Raw genomic sequence first — 18,813 nt, 5'->3', positions numbered from 1 at the left:
GCTCTTTGCTCAAGTTGTTACTTCTGCCTAGAATAATTCTTTGCCTCCGTGTAAGTAATGCAATTTTTTTCTCATGTCCCCTCACATTTACACTCCCTAAGATGCCTTCCCAAAGAACTTTCATATGCCTCTCTTATTTCTCCGTAATATATTTTCCACTTCTATTATGAACTTTATGATGATCTTTGAATCAAATAATTTATTTACATGAGTTATTTATGTGATTGTGAGCTCCTGAGGTTCTATATCTATTATTATTATTATTATCATCATCATCTATGGCAATGCTGTATACAATGGTTTGTAAAGAGTATATATTACATCATGTTTGTTGAATTGAACCCTATCGAAATTACTAAATCATCTGGATTTGAAGGCCTGAAATCATGTATTGTTTTAATCTTTATTATGGACAAGTCAACGGTGATTTGAATTTGCTTCACCTGTAAAAAGCAAACAAACCAGCTACATTAAAGAGATAATGATGTGAAAGTAGTCAGTAAACTAAAAAAGCAATACAAGCACCAGTTTTTGAAATTTCATTTTTTTCTCCATTTTTCAGTGCTTTCTCTCTTTTTGTCTACTCTTCTGGCCAGATTCCACATCCTGAATTTTTTCTTACTTTGTTTACTCCACTGTTAACATTTTCCTTAGCTGTTTCTTAATATAATAATGTAACCTTTACTTGGAAATCTATGTCTATATTTCTAATTTAAATAACTTATTTAATATTTAGGAGTCCACTGATATTTCTACACATACTTGCTCCTCTTAAACAAAAGGGTAACACCATTGTAATAATCAAAATAAAAAAAGTAATATATGATATTGGAATAGTAGAGAAGTGTTTAAAGGGCAGGACAATTTGTGGTAATAGCTGCAGGAAGGTGAGACTTATAATCAGACTATGAGATAAACTGTGATTTATAGAAAGATAAGAGATGAAGCTGACTGAAAGTCATTGAGGAATTTCATTCTCTAGCTTTTTGCTGTTTTTTCCACTCCTTTGGCAGTGTTTATGAGATTGTGTTCTCAAGTCAGCCTACAGAATTTAAGTTTTAGCTTTGTAACTGTATGTCCTACATATGTATTAATTCTGTGACCTAAACCCAAATTTCCATCACCTTGAAATGGTGATAATAATACATAAATTCTTTGTAGGCTTGTTGAAAGGATCAAATAAAATAAATTGTTTAGTCCTTACCACACAACAAACACAATACATAGCTAATATTATTATAATTATTTGTCTAATCATTGCATTGGACATCTATATCTCAAAGTTCTTTCTCTAGGTTCATAGATTTTACAGTAGGGCAAAAATCGTTATTTAAGCAAATTATCCTTAATTATTTTAGAGAGCAAGTGAAGCATTTTATATGGTGATTCAATAATTTTCTCTATTGTACTAGATGTAAGTTAGGAATTATCAAGCAAAATATTTTTTAGAGTAGGAATATGTATACATTTCACTACAGTGTGAATCATTTAGACTACCTTATTTTTCTCTTCTTTCATATTACATTCATATTTCCATTTTACTTTTTTTTTTTTTATAATATGCAGGCCTCTCACTGTTGTGGCCTCTCCCGTTGCGGAGCACAGGCTCCAGACGTGCAGGCCCAGCGGCCATGGTTCATGGGCCCAGCCGCTCCGCGGCATGTGGGATCTTCCCGGACCGGGGCATGAACCCGTGTCCCCTACATTGGCAGGCGGACTCTCAACCACTGCGCCACGAGGGAAGCCCCATTTTACTTTTTTAATAATGATTGCAATCAGTATATGAAGTTGAAGAAATAAAGGGGATATATAGACCAGTCCCTCAACTACTTATTATTTAATTATATTTAGAAAAGAAGTTTGGGCAGAAAGGAAATGGGAACTAGAGAGCAAGCCATATTTGGATTTCTTATGAATTTACTTTATATATGCTATCTGTTTTCTTCACCATTACTAACGATTGCTTTGACACCACAAATTGACAAGTTAAAAAATACCATCTTCAACACTTGTTAGCTTTAGGATCTTGGCTTCTGTGTACTTCAGATGCAGAATCCTGATTTCAATGAGGATAGTAATTATACCTCCTTCATAGACTTGTTGAAATGGTTGAATAAGATACTGATAAAAAAAACACTTGCATAATCTCAGAGTGGTTGCCACATACGTTTTTCTTCTAATTGTTATTGCTGTTGTTGTTGTTATATCAGAGAGATGCAAGTTCCCCAAAAAATGGATGGAGAAAATATTTCCTTAAAATTTTTATTATTAATAAGAATTCTGGGTAAAATTATTTCTTTGGGGGCTAAGTGCTGGGAAAGAAGCTTCTTTCTCTAGGAACATACATATCTTCTCTAATGTTTCTCTTTTTACTTTGCCATTAAAAGCCACATCTGCTTTGGCAACTGTGTAAAATTTTAGGGCCAGCTTATTCTTATTATAGTCTCTCATACCTCTAGTCTAAATATAAATTTGTGGTTCCAATAGTCCTGTTTTTTAGCTCTTCTGTATAGTTTACTGTTTTCATTGTGTGCATTTATACCATTTATACTCATTCATTTGTCAAATATATATTGAACACTGCTATATACAACATTTTGTGCTAGGTGCTTGGTGGTCCAATGCAATGATAAGAAAAATTACCAGAAAATCAGACAAAACAAAACTGCACTCATAGAAATCATTGTCTCCTCAAGGACATTAACATAAATGAATAATCAGATAAATCAATGTAAAGTTCCAATATTAATTACCACAGACAGCTGCATGGTGCTACAGGATCATTTAACTGGGTAAATGACCTATTTAAGGAATTGAAGAAATGATATGGGCATAAATAATCCAGCAGATGCTACTCTCCTTTATGGTTTCATTTTTATTTCCTAAGCCTGAAGAGTTGGCTGCTCCAAGGAACTGAAGAGATAATGAGAACTAGGCCTTTCCTGAGGGGCAGAAAAAAGAAAGAAAGAAAAGAAATGATGATTGAGCTAAAAGTCTGAAGGAAAAAATTGGATTAATAAAGCAAACGTGTGTGTGTGTGTGTCTGTGTGCGTGCGTGTGAGAGAGAGAGAGACAGAGAGAGAAAGAGAGTGAAAGAGATAGATTGAGAGAGAGATGCATTTATTCCAGCCACTGGGAACAGCATGTACTACCAAAGCCATGTGGGAGAGGGAGATGGAATAGTTCAAGGAAATGAAATTACCGAGTATGGAGTGCATCCTGTGAAGTAAAGTGTGGTGGTCAATAGGTAAGGGCAAGAAGAAATAGGGACTTTTGGCCGTTAAAGGGTTATGTGAGTTAGGGTGGGTAGGCTGTGGGTAGACATGTCAGGTTCACATTCTGAAAGGTCACTCTGAGGGAAACCATGAAAACAAAGAGAATCCCCTTCAATAGAGGAATAGCTAGAAAAATTGTGATATATCCTAATCATGGAAAATAATGGAGCTTATAAGAATATGAAGTAGATATCATGGACTTATAGGAATATTCACAAGTTATTATTTAGTAGAATGAAAAATTCAGAAAATTATCTATGATATAATCACAGTTGTATAAAACAATGGCAAAAAACTTATGTGTTTATATGTGTGTATATGGATATGTGTATGCATATTGTTTGTAAGTGATCACATGAACATGGAAAATAAGAAAGTTTTATACATACTAGCAGGTCTACATGGGTTACCTGAGGGCATACAGGACTGATGTGTATGGAGAGGAGGGTGAGGGAGGAAATTCATAAGAGCTATAAAGAAAAAGACTGTGGTAGAAAACAAAATCATTTATATTTAGTTTATTTATATTGAGTTTGCCAAAAAGTTCGTTCAGATTTTTTGTAAAATGAAAAACCCGAACGAACTTTTTGGCCAGCCCCAATACTTTAGCACACATTTATACATATGTATACATGCATAGAGAAACCAATAACATATTAAAGAAAGGAAAAAGAAATAGTCTGGTAAGAGCGTAGAACACATATTTGAAGGGTTAGGATGATTAACAGGGAATTTACTTAAGAAGCTATTACAGTGATCCAAGCTGGAGATAGTGTTTGCTTTAATTAGGAAGCCGGTGGTACAGTTAGAAAGAAGTGGACAAACCAGTTAAAGTTTAGGAAGGCAAATCAATAAGACTTAGGACTGGCTTATATAAGAAAGGTGTCAAAGAAGAGTTACATTTCTGATTTGTGCATTTTGATTATGAAGGAGAGAATATTAGAAAGAAAAAGGCATAAAAGATGGGAGTTCAATTTAACATGTTTCTTTTATAAAAGTGCTTTTGAGACTTTCAAATGGAAATGTCAAGTGGACTATTGAATGAATCTATCTAGGGCTGAAAATTTAGCTCTGGGATGAAAATTTACATTCATGAGTGATCTGTATATAGTGATAATTCAAGCCATGGACAGAGATGAGATTGCCTAGGGAGATAGTATATAATGAGAGAAGAATATTACTGAATGAGCTTGAATAATATTTCATAACAGGTAGATAGAGTAAATCTGCAAAAGAAATAAGAACGACTAGCTAGAGAGTTTAGATAAAATAAGGAGGAAATTTATAACCAGGGAGCTAAGTAAGAAAGTATTTCATGCAGAAGAAATATTCTATAATATCAAATATGACTAAAAAGTAATAAAGGAAGACTGAAAATACCTGTTGCATTCATTTATCAACATGTAGGGCCCTGATAACCTTGTCAGAGCTCATTCAATGGAACCATAAGTGTGGAAATGGACTCAGAGTCGGTTCTTGTAATCATGAGGTTAGGGAATGAAAGTATAACTATGCATAATTATTTCCAGTTGTGTAATTGAGGAGATAGTACAGCAGCTGATGGGGGTCATGAAAGCACTAGTGGGTCTCTTCTAGGAAGGACTTACCACTTTCTGAAATTTTGTTCATCTAGATTTGTGTCCTCAGCTCCTTTATGAGTTAAAAATGTGATGTTATAACTTTTGTGTCCATTCACTAAATGCTAAACAGTGCACAGGGGTCAGAAAGAATTCCCCCCAGAGGAATACCAGGCCTTCACTGGACTTCAGTGGCCCTTCAAAGTCTGGAAAAGAGCTGTAGAGTGGAGAGATATGTCCCAAGATGCAGAATACTGAGAATGGGTTTGAAGAGCAAATAGGACTCCACAGGGACCCCACACACAAAAAAAAATCACTAAAAGTAAAGCTGGAAAATCAGAGAGATCTCATACAATTGGTGAGATCTCATACAATCTCATACAGCTGGTGGCTGAGATATAAAGCATAAAGTATGGGAATGTATGGGCTCCTCTTCTAGTCTTGAGAGCCTAGCAAGGGACATGTATGAATTCTGCTCTGAAAAATTTACACAATGCCTATAACACAGTAAAATGTCATAAGATATACAAAGAAGCAAGAAAATGTGACACAATCAAGTGAAAAAAATCCACATAATCAGATCTACAGGTGGTCAGATATTAGAATTACCAGAAAAGAACTTTAAAATAACTGTGATAGGAGTTCTGTTTACGATTCAGGTGCAGAGTCACAAATGAGTATTACTCTCTCCAAAACACTAGAAAAAACTGGGTAAGCTACCAAGTCATAGTTTTTAAACATGAAACAGAGAGCTGAGGAAACAAAGATACTCAGTTTAATCAAATTTCAGAAACTAACAAGCCATACACAGGAGAGAAGAGACCAACAGTTCCCTTCTTCCACGACAGAACAGTTTGAAGAAGAACATGCCATAGATAGGGGTAAGTACAATCCAGACAAATATTTAGCCAACTTTTATGACCCTTTGGGAGCTGGCATAAACTTTAGAATTCTGTTACAAAGAAGCTCTGGACCCATGTACCAACTCTTTTCATTGGACCGTAATTGAAAATGGGTGTTGTACACCAAATATTGTCACAGTATAAAGCTACGAGTGCTTTCTCACCCTCTTACAACCAGTGTGACTGTAATCGCTGTGTACCCTAATGATGAGCTTGAAGTGGTTAAATATTAAATCCCCAAGTAGCAGAAAAATATGAGTTAGTGAAGCTTCAAGGTGTCCATGACTGCCTATTTGAGGATCATTTCCAACTCATATCCAAGCTGGAAGTCATTCTTGCTCCCGAAATGAGCCAAGTACAAACCATAGTTCACTCTACCCACCACAGCACCTTCAAAGGCTGTTTTGGAAAGACACCAGGCATCTGGATAGGGACAAAGGCACACAACAGATGGCATCTTTCAGAGAAAGATGAGCGGACATTAACAAAAATGCAAGATGCCATTCACAAATAACTATTGTCAGGGTTTTTTTCTAGACACATTGAATAAAAAATAATAGTCTTAAATTTGAGTTGGTGATTAGGCTGCAATTAAATATTGAGGAAATGCTGACAAGATATAAATTTTAATATACTTGTTAGTAAACAACTTAATGAAGAGGGCTGGCCTTCGATCAAAATCAGGTGTGGGGGCTTCCCTGGTGGCGCAATGGTTGAGAGTCTGCCTGCCAATGCAGGGGACACGGGTTCGTGCCCCGGTCCGGGAAGATTCCAACATGCCGCGGAGCGGCTGGGCCCATGAGCCATGGCCGCTGAGCCTGCGTGTCCGGAGCCTGTGCTCCACAACAGGAGAGGCCACAACAGTGAGAGGCCCGCATACCGCAAAAAAAAAGAAAAAAAAAAATCAGGTGTGGGACAAGGACAACGGAGAGTCCAAACTGGATAATCAGACAGGATATACTCACGTCCCTCAGGTACTCTATCAACCATATTCATTTCCTCTAAGAGAGAAAGTGCAAAGTAACATTAGAACTAGTACAATTAGGTTTGCCATGTTAAATTATGTTTAATTTTACTCTGTTAACTCCATATATATATATATATATCACATTCAAATAGGTTAAAACTCCTACTAAACATTTATAAGTTAGAGCCTTACATATTTTTTCATATTCTATAATTTGCTATAAATGTTTAGTGGGGTTTATACAGTGTAGGTCTCTTTATATAAAAACATCCTCTGTATTAAAATATCAATTATTTTTTCTTTTCAGAATGAACAATAAATGCACAACAGTAAATGCACAACAGTAAAGCAGTATTTGGCAGCTTACTTTTGAAACTTTTTGATGAAAACAAAAAGATTTGCTAGGATAGTTGAATCCACATTTCATAATGCACACTGCTTAGTGTTTATTATATACATCAATATATCATGGCTCACAGCAGATGTGCTATTTGTTTTGATACTGACTTCCAATTCCAATTCACTGGAAAACAAGTGAAACTTCTTAACCAGCTTGGTTAAGGGAAGACTTTCTGGTTTATACTTCATCTCACATTTGCATTTGAAGTTGTTTTTGCCTTGTACTTTTCTTGCTAGGATGTTTTCTGCTGGTGTCCCATTATTTTTGTTAATCGTGGAATGTTTTCAGTCTTTGCTTAGCACTTTCATTTTGTGAAGTGTTGGTGAGCCATTAGCTATGAGAATTATCTGCTGTTTTATTTGCTTGCTGTGAGATGGAATGGGTAGGACAGGGACTCTGGTCCCTTCTCCCTCATTCTAATTCTCAGATCAATTTGAAATACAATATGTGATGTTCACGTGGCCCAGCTTAGTTACTCATTCCAAGGGACTTAGCATTTGTCTACTGGTACCAGTAAGGATATGCTCCTGGTGATTCTGGAGCTTGGCTCCTTTCAAGTTCTCTTAGTTTTCCATGTGATGACAGACCCCAAGCCCTTCTGAAGATCCTCTGTTCTCTTCAGTTGCCACTACCCCATCTTACATTGATAAATTGTTCTCCTCAAGGAAACATAAGATCCCATATTGAGTGGCCCTTCCTCTTCCCCAGAAGCTTGTCATGAGCCTTGGATGGTGTGTGTAAGCTGTTAGGATGTTGTTTACTTGAAGCCCCAAATCTTCCTCAGCCTTACCCCAGAGCCTAGCTCTTGCCAACTGTCATAAAAATCATACTGCTTGTTATTATTTTCTACTTTCTCTTTATTCAAATAACTTCCTCTCCTCTCATTACCCACATCTCAATTGTGCATAAGTAAATATCCAGGGGGCTGATGCAGTTAGTTTCATGTGCTATGGAAACAATACATTCAGTATGTGTATTTTTAGTATATTTTTCTAATCTATACACATTTCCCATTTTTCGTTCCCCAACCATAATTCTATTCTCACATCTTCGGTCTCTGTGTATGCTATGAATATTCAATATTGTCTCAATATACAGACCATTAACTATTAAAAAGTAACAAAGCAAAGCTAGGGTTTCTTTGCTGAGCCAATAAGACATAGCATGAAAAGAGCCCCAGGGGTTTTCTTTAGTGCCAGCAAAATGCTGCCTAAAACGGTGGCATCTGGCAGTATTTACATATTTTTTCCAAAAGAAACATTCACTGAACATCTAATAACTTACTGATTTGAATCTCTGCAGCAACTTTTTGCATAGAACCAGTTTATTTCAGCACATATGTTCCTTGAAAGATATGGGGAGGAGAGGGATCAACCAGTCCCATTATTTCTACAGAGCTTTTCATTTTTCCATTAGAGCAATTCTGAGTGGATCGAAACTCAAATATTGAGGGATTACCAAGTAGTTTAGAATTAAGGGTATAGATCCTGAGAGACTGACTGAATCCAAGAGGGAAACTGAGAAAACAGGATTCCACCAAATCTATTAGCTTCTCTACTGCAGGGCAGAGCAGAGAGATGTAAAGCTATTATCTAGCAGCATGCTGGTTAGAGGCCTTGTAGAAGGTAAAGAGAATGAAATAAGATTTAAAATTACTCTGACAGGATAAATATGTTTTACAAAGCAAGATGACAACAACATCAAGTGTTATTCTCCCTGACTCCTAAGGAATATTAAACTATCCTGGTCTGTGATCCTCAGAAAGCATATTATCCTACGTCCCCGTATATTATAATACCTACTTAGTTATATTTTTACAATAAACAAAGTGCCAGCCATAATTATAGGTTGTTCTCAATAGCCACATTTATTTTGAAGAGACCTTGAGTGCTCACTGATACCACAAGAAAATTTTATTTTCACATTTTTCAACTTACAGATCTTGCAAGAAATGAGAGAATATTTCCAAAATCATACATAATTTATCTGGAGAGGAATGTCACCTTGACTTTTCAAATAAAAGTGTTGTGTTTTGGGGGAGAAGGACCTAGACACTGTTTTCTTATTTTCACAAATGTCATCTCTTATAGAGATAAAATTAACATTCAGCTTTGATTCGGCAACAGGAAAGAATAAAAGACAAAGAGGAAAAACACATTTTTTTCTTTTTAATAAAATTCCATATTATTATTTTTTTAATTCCACAAAATTTTACTAATTTCTTATGGTAAAGGTTAGGATACCAGACCATTTTCTGGTAAAATATCTGCTCTAAAACAAAGATGTTTCCTCAAGGTTTATTCCTTTATTTTTGGCAAACTCTTAACTTCTTTTTTGTTTCTGGATAACACTGAATCTTTGTTTTAATTAAAAATAATTTTTATGCAAATGAGTAAATGGTTGCATACTTTGAAAAATAAAAACTGTGTTTCTAAAAAGCAAACTTTACACAAAATGTAATATTTTAGACTAATAAATACATAGTCTTCATTCCTTTCAATCATACTGTGACATTTCACATAGAAAATTCTAGATCATGTCTTTTTAGGTGTAGGGCACAACTAACTACTTACCTTTATGGAAGTATAATGGCTTGGCCATTTCAGCCCAGTGCTAAATAAGTCGGATGACATATTTTACTTTCAGAGCTCCTTGGGTGATTAGCTACAACACAGTTCTCTCTGTGCCCGATCTTGCCTCTTTACCCTTCGTTCTACAGTGTTGATCTCTAAAGAGTCCCTTAATAAACATCCACAGTCTATGCTCAACTCTGGGAGACTGCTTTTTGGAGAACCCAAACTGTGACAGCATCTATTCTTAACAGCTCAGAATACAGATGGCATTTATCTCTAAGGACATGGGACATGAGCTGTGATTGCTTTTTGTTTCATGTACTTTTATTTCACTCTTCTACCTCCTGGGAAGTGGCTCCAATAAGAAGCTAAAAGTCAGAAACAAAAGAAACAAATGACTGAAAAAATTGAACAGCTGAATAAATTCCTTTTGGAGATATAAAAAATCATTTAAACTACATCTTACTTAAATGGGTTGAGAATTCTTTTTCTCAAAGCTCTTGAAATAATGAAAAGTCGCATTAAAATTTGTTCCTTTTGTCATGCCAAATGTCGCTAAAATGCTTTATAAGGAGGCCACTGATTCTTGTTCAGCACAAGACTGCTTGTGGGGTAGATCAATGATGAGGTTTTCTCTCTTAAAGCCTTTGTAAATATGAAGATCCACCGAGATAAAATAATAAGAAGAACAATTGTGATAAAAATAATAATAGTGATAAAAAAGAGTGAGAGAGATTTGGTAGAAATTTTGATTTTTAACACTTGAGTAACATTTTACTCATGGGGAACTCTTCTTAGAAATTGATCAATGGGATGGCTGTTCTTGGAATTAATTAGTTGAGGCAGCTCTAGAATGGTGGATGGTGGTGGTTGCTGGGCAACATTATCCATGACTGATAATCTCTGGGCCTTTTGTCTTAACACCTTGCTTGGGGAGAATGAGGGAAAACCTACTTTTAAATCATGTGGCTTTAGGGCTCAGAAGAAACATTGAGAACATAACTTAAGGTGTTAAAGGGTTATCAAAGAGAAAAACTAGGTAGAATATAATGTCTATGTTTTATTCTCAGGCTGTAGGTGATTTCCACAAAAACAAAAACAGGCAAATACAATGCATACCTATGCAGCTCTTTGTTATATTTTAAATATCAGGTATTATTAAGGTCCTAACATATGAGCTGAGATAATAACGTATTTATTTATTTCTAGGTTATTCTCACTGAGCTTCATGTTTTTTTAAGCCATAGTATAATAATTGTTTCATGCAATTCCTAAATTTAAATAATATGTAGTGACAATTCTTTTCATTTAGTGAGCTAGTACTTAATTGTAGGATCTAATTTTCTGGAAGAGAAATGGCTGCGAAATGAATTTTGAGAAATATTACTGTTCTAGTTTTGGATGAATCAAGATAATGGCTACTTTTACAGGATCTGTATTGACCACAGTCCCACAATGCTGGAAGAGATGGAGTCAGAAAATTTGGAGCTATGGAGGTAAGTAAATAATTGTACCTGGTTAGTAGCCAAATATCTGACTCATATTTTGTAAATAAAAGTATTTTCTTTTATGGTGTGAGGGCACTCTGCTTTGCCACTGAAAATTCCATGTCCCTGTAATGCCATCTCAAAGTATGAGGCTCAGGAATATGAAGCAGTTTGTTAAATATGGTTTGCACTCAAGGGCAGTGAGGATGCTATTGGAACAACTCTGTTTATTAGCTTGTTTTCCTGGAATTGAGGAGCTGATGAATAAGGAGACATGGCATGACAAGTAGTAGAAAAACAGCCACCAACAGTTACTGAGCATTACCCTTCAAGAGTGTTCTCCAGAGTATTTATTTGTAAGGAGTATTAGGCAAACATTAGAGCTCGTATTTTGTTGGGGTCTCATTTATTTTCATCCTCAGATAAACTTACATGTGAATTAGTTTTGCTTTTAGGTATTTAAAAGTCTCATAACAAAGCCAGAGCCTTTGCTTATAGTGGAGTAGCTCTATGTTGACATTAGAAGGGAAAATTGCCAGAAGGAATTAGCACATTAATTAGGGGAAAAAAATCTACATTGCCAAAGAATCTTTCTGAATATATGTTTTCCACGTAGAAGAAGAGATTTAAACTGAGAATGTGTCTACATAAACAGATAGTTTGGAAGGATATGGCATTGGTTACCTACGTAGCACCAACCTTTATTTCTAACCCTTGATAAAAGGTCAATGTGAATATGGGGAGCATGATTTTATTTTGACAGACTGCATGGTGGTCTGTTCTAACAATTCACTGCGTAATCAGAATTTCAAATGCTCTCGGTAGTGTTTTCAAATGTAATATGTTGTATTGTACTCAACACTGCTATGGATGAGGTTCAGTCTCCAAGGAAGTAGCTTAGATTTGCAATGTTGAAATTAAATTATTTTTATTCCTGCAGGGAAAACTAATTCTAGGTAGCTAGTAAGCACGCAGCTCACTTGGCTCAATCTGTTATTCAAAAAGCATAGAAAGACAGGAAAAACGAGTTTGAATTTGACATTGTCATAAATTGTAACTACATTTAGGAAGTTAGTATCCTTCTATATGAAATATTGCGAACACATACAAATATAAACCCATATTCATATAAAAACCATACTTCAAGGAGACACCAAGTTAATATTTTCAAAAATATGATTGTGTCTGAATTTCTGATGTGAAGATAGATGTACATCTTTGTTTTGACAAACAGTTTACCACACCTTCAGACTTGGGGCTGCTGGTGTTGACAATAGCTCCTACCAGGGAAGGCACTGTCTAGGAAACTCTCATTTTAATAAAATTTGAAAAGAGGAATAGAACATTCAATGGAGAAAGCAAGGTAATGCATAATATATAAAAGGTACAGAACTTAGTATGTAGGACCCTACATTTTCACAATCTTGTTTCTATTGTGGGTTTATAATTCTTATAGTAGGAGTCCCTGGGAAGAATTCCTATTTTTGTAAGACCTGAGACCTCCAAGCAAATGCCAATCTTTCATAGAACGTTTTCACTTTGATGGCCAGACTATGCCATAAAATTATTGAATTATATGGGCCTTATTAGTAACTCGATAATTACTAACTAATAATATATTAGTTCAAATTTAGTTTCAAATGCTATGTTTGAATTGTTAACATGTAATAGGCTTTTAGCCATATACTTTGAAATGTAGAGAGGATTACTTGTACATTAGAAACTCAACTCATAACTACTTGATTACTACTGATAGAAGCCACAAATGTATACACTTTAAAAAATATATATCACTGTAAAATATTTCATATACAGTCATCCCTTCATATCCTTGGGTGGGGACCCCGCGGATATAGAGGGCTGAATATGGGACTTGAGCATCCATGGATTTTGGTATCTGCAGAAATCCTGGAACCAATCCCCCCTGGATTCTCAGGGACAACAGTATACATGAAATAAATCTATTCATGAACAGGGTATTTTGCTTAACTTCTAAAACTTAGTGGGAAAACTGTGAAATAAATTTTTGCCAATCTAGGATCTACAGTTGGAAGAAGAGACCTAATTAAAACATGTTGAGATAAATTGCTTAAGGCCATACAGCCAGTAAGTGGCAAGGCAAAGATGAGAAACCAGGCCTGACTGATACACTGCCTGAGCTTTATTCACTTCGCAAATTAGTTGTTAAAACATGCTGAATATGTAGAAATGTTTAATGTTTACCATTTGAAAAGCAAATATTCGTCTATTAATTATTATTATGTTTAATTTGTTTTGAATCTTTTTTTTTCTAATGGACTCGAAGTTTTTCTAATTTTTTCCCCACTCTTATTTGGGAAACATACATTTTATTGCTAGTCCTTCAGTGGTTACTCCTACTTTTGTAACACATATCTTAATTTTTCTAGAAAGTATAAAATCATTGATTATAAGACAAGAACACTATCACTCTATATTTACATGCTAAACCTACCGCCCATTCCTACTCGCAACTTCACTTTTTTTTTTTGCGGTACGCGGGCCTCTCACTGCTGTGGCCTCTCCCGTCGCGGAGCACAGGCTCCGGACGCGCAGGCTCAGCGGCCATGGCTCACGGGCCCAGCCGCTCCGCAGCATGTGGGATCTTCCCGGACCGGGGCACGAACCCATGTCCCCTTCATCGGCAGGCGGACTCCCAACCACTGCGCCACCAGGGAAGCCCCAACTTCACTATTTTTAAAATTTAATTGTTCTGCTTGTATAGAGTTGGTGTGTTACAGCATATTGGGGTGACATAGTATACTGGTGACAAATCAAGGGCTAAAAGGTCCATTGACCCACTTAGTTATTTTCACACAATATAATAATGGACAAGTGGACATATTAATTTGATTTATACAGATACAGAGAGAAAACATAATCATCTGTTTACTTACATGTTTATATCTATCTACTTATCTTTCTATTCTCTAAATTGTTAATGTCTTTATCTGAAAAAAATATATAACTAGTTAGATGGGTAGTTTGATTTGTTAAGTCCAAATAATGTTTCAACAGTTTGGGAAGTTAACACTTTTTCCTAAGAATGACACACTTTGTTAACACTTAATATTCACCATGTTAACATCCATTTTGCATTACCCATCGCTGTAGAGTAACTAGGAGCTACATAAAAGAGAAAGCAGTCATACTCCTGATAAATATTTAAAGTTAATACATTCACTGACTCCCTGTTCCACTTGCTACCCTCTTCCTATTATGCACCCACTCTTCCCTTGGGTGATTTGCATATTTAGGTTTCAGTTTGACTAAAGGTATATAAATACTTCAACATTAATTTTAAAAATTATGGTTTCAGGAAAACTAAACACACATTTTACTTCACATCTGATATAACTTCAAAACTGAGATTGATTTAATTCCCCTTTTGAAGGGAAATTTTTGGAGGTACATATTTAGATCATTGGGTAGTGACTACTAGATCAAATTATCTAACTAAGGGATTGTGTTGAGGGAGGGAAGTTTTGAATCTTTAAATGACTTAGAATTCACAGAGCTTGAATATTATACATATGAATGCAATTCTAAGAATATGTGATTTGTTTTAAATTTCAAAAAATGTGACAGTAGTGAAGCTCTCTGACTTAACACAGTCTATCACTTCCAACTATGCTTCATGAATCTTCTCAATGCTGTTCTCTATAATTTGCATGCATGTTTTTTACTAATACAATGGAAATAATTTGAATAGAATAATTCTGAGGAATTACATTGAATCCCCAAATATTTATAACCTTAGAGCATTATACTTAGTGCTGAGGAAGTTGTACTGTAGAAAAAGTGTTAACAAGGAAAACTTTATTTTAATGATTAATGGCATGGAATAGAATGGTAAAGTTCTTGCATCCAAACCAGTTCCATCACTTACTGGCTGTGAGATTACAGATAGATTAATTCAAGCTCTTTAACTCTTCTTCCTCATCTGTAAAATGGGTATAATAATAATATGTACCTCAGAATTGTTATGAAGAACAGATAATTTAAAATGTGTAAAGCCTTTCAAAAGTGCTTAGGTAGGTGTAAGGATGAGATAACAATTCTAGGGGACAGCATTCACCATGTGAATGTTATGTGATTAGTGACACAACATAGTATGGATATGGTGACCTTCACAGTTTACACAGCAGACATAAACAAGGTAAACAAGAAGTAGTTATAGCAATTACTACCATTGGGATAAAATCAGGAAAACGATATGTCCTGGTTTGCTCAGGATGAGGCTGATTTGTGCCTACCATCATGGCATCATTGTCACCTTTCACTCTCAGAAGTGTCTCAATGTGTACATTAAATTGTAGAGTCATTATATTCAAAGGAGCATATTTATGGCAAACCTTTCATTTGGATGAAACTTCCTCATACTTGTCTTTTGAACTTTAATCAAGAGGATTTTATGTCTACCCATATATATATATATATATATATATATATATATGACATCAGGCACTTTAAAATCTGCATGGCCCATTCACGAGTACAATTTTCCACAACCAGGGAAACCAAAATGGTTCAGAAGAAACACTATGTTTGCTGAGCCTCTGCCACATGCCACCATATGGTCTTTACTGATGGAATGTCTCTGTTGTCCTGCATTCTTAAATATGCTTATCCTGGAGGATTCCAAAAAGAAACTAAGTCTTCTTTTATTCTTGTTGTCCAAGGTCTTTCTGTGCTTCATGCACACTTGAGGAAAAAACAAGGAAGAAAAACCAATAAGCAAACAAAAAACTATTGCTTCAAAGGCCTCAGATCTTATCCCTGAAGCAGAGATCAAAAATAGACCATAGAAACCTGCACTGCAAGCAGTTCACTTGCTCCCGCCCATGCAAACTTCTCTTTCAGATCGCTACCTGGTGACGTCATCATCTCGTCTATAACCAAATCAACTCTAAATTCTGATTTAGTCTAATTAAATTCTATTAAATTATATTAAATCACTTCTAACACATTTTGAAATAAGTAACTATATTAAGTTCAACTCCAGATACGTTTATTGATCAGACACCTCTGCCAAGCAAAGTCTAAAGGCTACTGAGGAGGTAAAACGTTCACAGAGCCGACAGTCATGTTGTCACAGAGCTTTCAGTGGGGTGGAGTGGGAAGATAGAAATTAAACACTTTTACAAACAAATGTAAAATTACAAATGTGATCATTGCTGGAGCAGAAAGATTGATGGTGTAATACAGAATATTAGGCAAAAAGTGCCTCTCTTCATTGAGAGAATACATAAGAGAAGGGAAGTTTGACACGATAATAGAAGCTGAGATTCCATGAGGAGAAAGTTGTAAGTGGTTGGGTGAAGGACCTTGGAAGGTGGTAGAGCAGTTTTCCACCTAGAGGAGTCAAGAAGACCTGTGGCAAGAAGATAAAGTACAGTACACTTCTAGAACTAGGGGAAAAAATGGGTTCATGTGAGAAAAAATTGTAACCCAAAATTTTCAAAGATTTGTTAAAAACTATAAACATTACACTGAGTTCCAGACAACTTAGAGGCATTAGATTCTCTCTCTGAGACTGTTCCCCCCTATATTAAATGATGATTCTAATCCTTCATCTATGTCACAGGATTGTTATGTGACTCAAATCAGACAATTTATGTAATGATATTTTATAAACTATAAAATATATATACGGTGACATATGATCAAAAACTATGATCAAATAAATTGATAGTGCTTTTGAAGGCAGAATTTGTTCAATTCTGAAAGGTAATAACTTGACTTCAATAATAGATCCAAATTAATGCCATCTATAGGGCTGTGTGTACATGAGTAATTAATTCTGCTAATAAATTAGAAAGGTTTGGGTGGTACTTGCCCCAATATAGACTCCACTGTAAATGACAGAAAGATTCCAATTTTCAACTACATATTAAAATAATATGGGTTTTGAATTCAGACAGATCTGTGTGTAAAGGTCAGATCTGTCACTTACTTGCTAGGTGTGAGAATTTAGGGGTTTTTTCCTTTTTTTTTTTTAACTCTGCTAGCTCTCTGTTTTTCCATCTATAAATGAGGATAATGCAAATTTTTCAGGGCTGTTCTGAGTATAAAGTATTGTATATAAAAATTAATTAACATGGGACATGGCCAACAGGATATGCTCAGTAAATTTTAGCTGTGAATTTTTGCCTGTCATTTTTGTACTCTGCATTTGCAAATAAACAATCCCAACTCTATAACAATTCTGTAAGCATTTGGCATGTGTCACATTGAATCTAGCTGATTTTTTACTCCTGGGGATATAAATATTTTATTAATTGGAAGTATTTATATTCGATTGTAACAAAGCCTTCAAAAATAATTTCTGTGTTTTCAAGCCTTCTACTCAGATGCCATTATCTTCCCATTAAACATTCAGGAAGCAACTAAACATAAAAAGACATAATAAGCACATGAAAGAGGCTCAGTAGGAGAATTAGTATTAAATCCAGTAAATTGACATAGAGAATATTTATGCTACATATTAAGATGGAATACAAATAATCTACCCCCTTGTGTGTGATTTCTTTACATAGTAGTTAGATTATTTCTACATATGGAAAGCACGTAGTCTTTATACCACAAGTAAAAAGACCAAATAAAATTCTGGGTGACTTGGGATTTGATTCAATGAATATATTCCTCTAGGCCACATTTTTTGAGGCATGCAATATAGTACCATCTAGAATGTACTATATTCTTTGGAAAAGGACTTTGGTGTTACTTGCCCATTTTAAGATGTATGACTGAGATCCAAACTGTCTTGGGAAAAGAGAGTAAATAAGTAATCAACCAAGTAGAATTATCATATAATATTTAACTCCATTTACTATCTTATTTTATTAAACTTCTTTCTAGCATTACCATACTCAAAATATTTTCAACCCATGTTTTCGAAGTTATTTATCTTTCGTTTTGAGCTGCATTTCTCCACATAGCACTACATTTATAAATGAATAAAATATGCATAACATGCATATTTCTATAGCCTTAATTTTAAGAGAGTTATTATTTATTACAGAAAAGTCCAATATTTTACATCATTTTTTCTTAATCTTTAGTAGTCTCTGTTCCAGGGCCATTTCAATGTGTTTATGGATTAATATAATTTCTCTATAATTTTCCAGGGCTGGTCCTATAGTTTTTGTGTGCCCTTATAGTACAGACTTTCATAAATGTCTTGTTAAAATGTAATCAAAGTTGAATATAAAATTTTAACCAACTTTTACTTTTAGGTATGTATATAAAATTGTAGAGCATACCAATAAGGGCTGAAATAAAACAGAGAAATAAGACAGTTGATTTGTTAAGGAGATAGAGTTAAGTACCGAATTCTTCCTTTTGATTTTTGCTATAACAATGTTGCCTGCATAATACATATTTTTAATAAAAAGCTATCAATGTAAACACAGGTAATATACTGCATTGTTTCTCCACTCTCTGGAGTTTAACTAATATTAGATTGCTCTAGGCCCTGGGGAGATGGAGAATTAAATGACAAGACCAGTAGGGGACATATAAGCAATCAGCAAAAGGTTTTTGAGTAGCTGCTCACTGAGCCAGGCACAGTAGGGGATACAGAGTGTTAATAAAATCATTTCCTTCCCTCAA

This window comes from Mesoplodon bidens, assembly GCF_964165515.1.
Source record: "Mesoplodon bidens genome assembly, chromosome: 7".
Lineage (NCBI taxonomy): Eukaryota > Metazoa > Chordata > Mammalia > Artiodactyla > Ziphiidae > Mesoplodon > Mesoplodon bidens.
Note: the sequence above shows the minus strand (reverse complement) of the source record.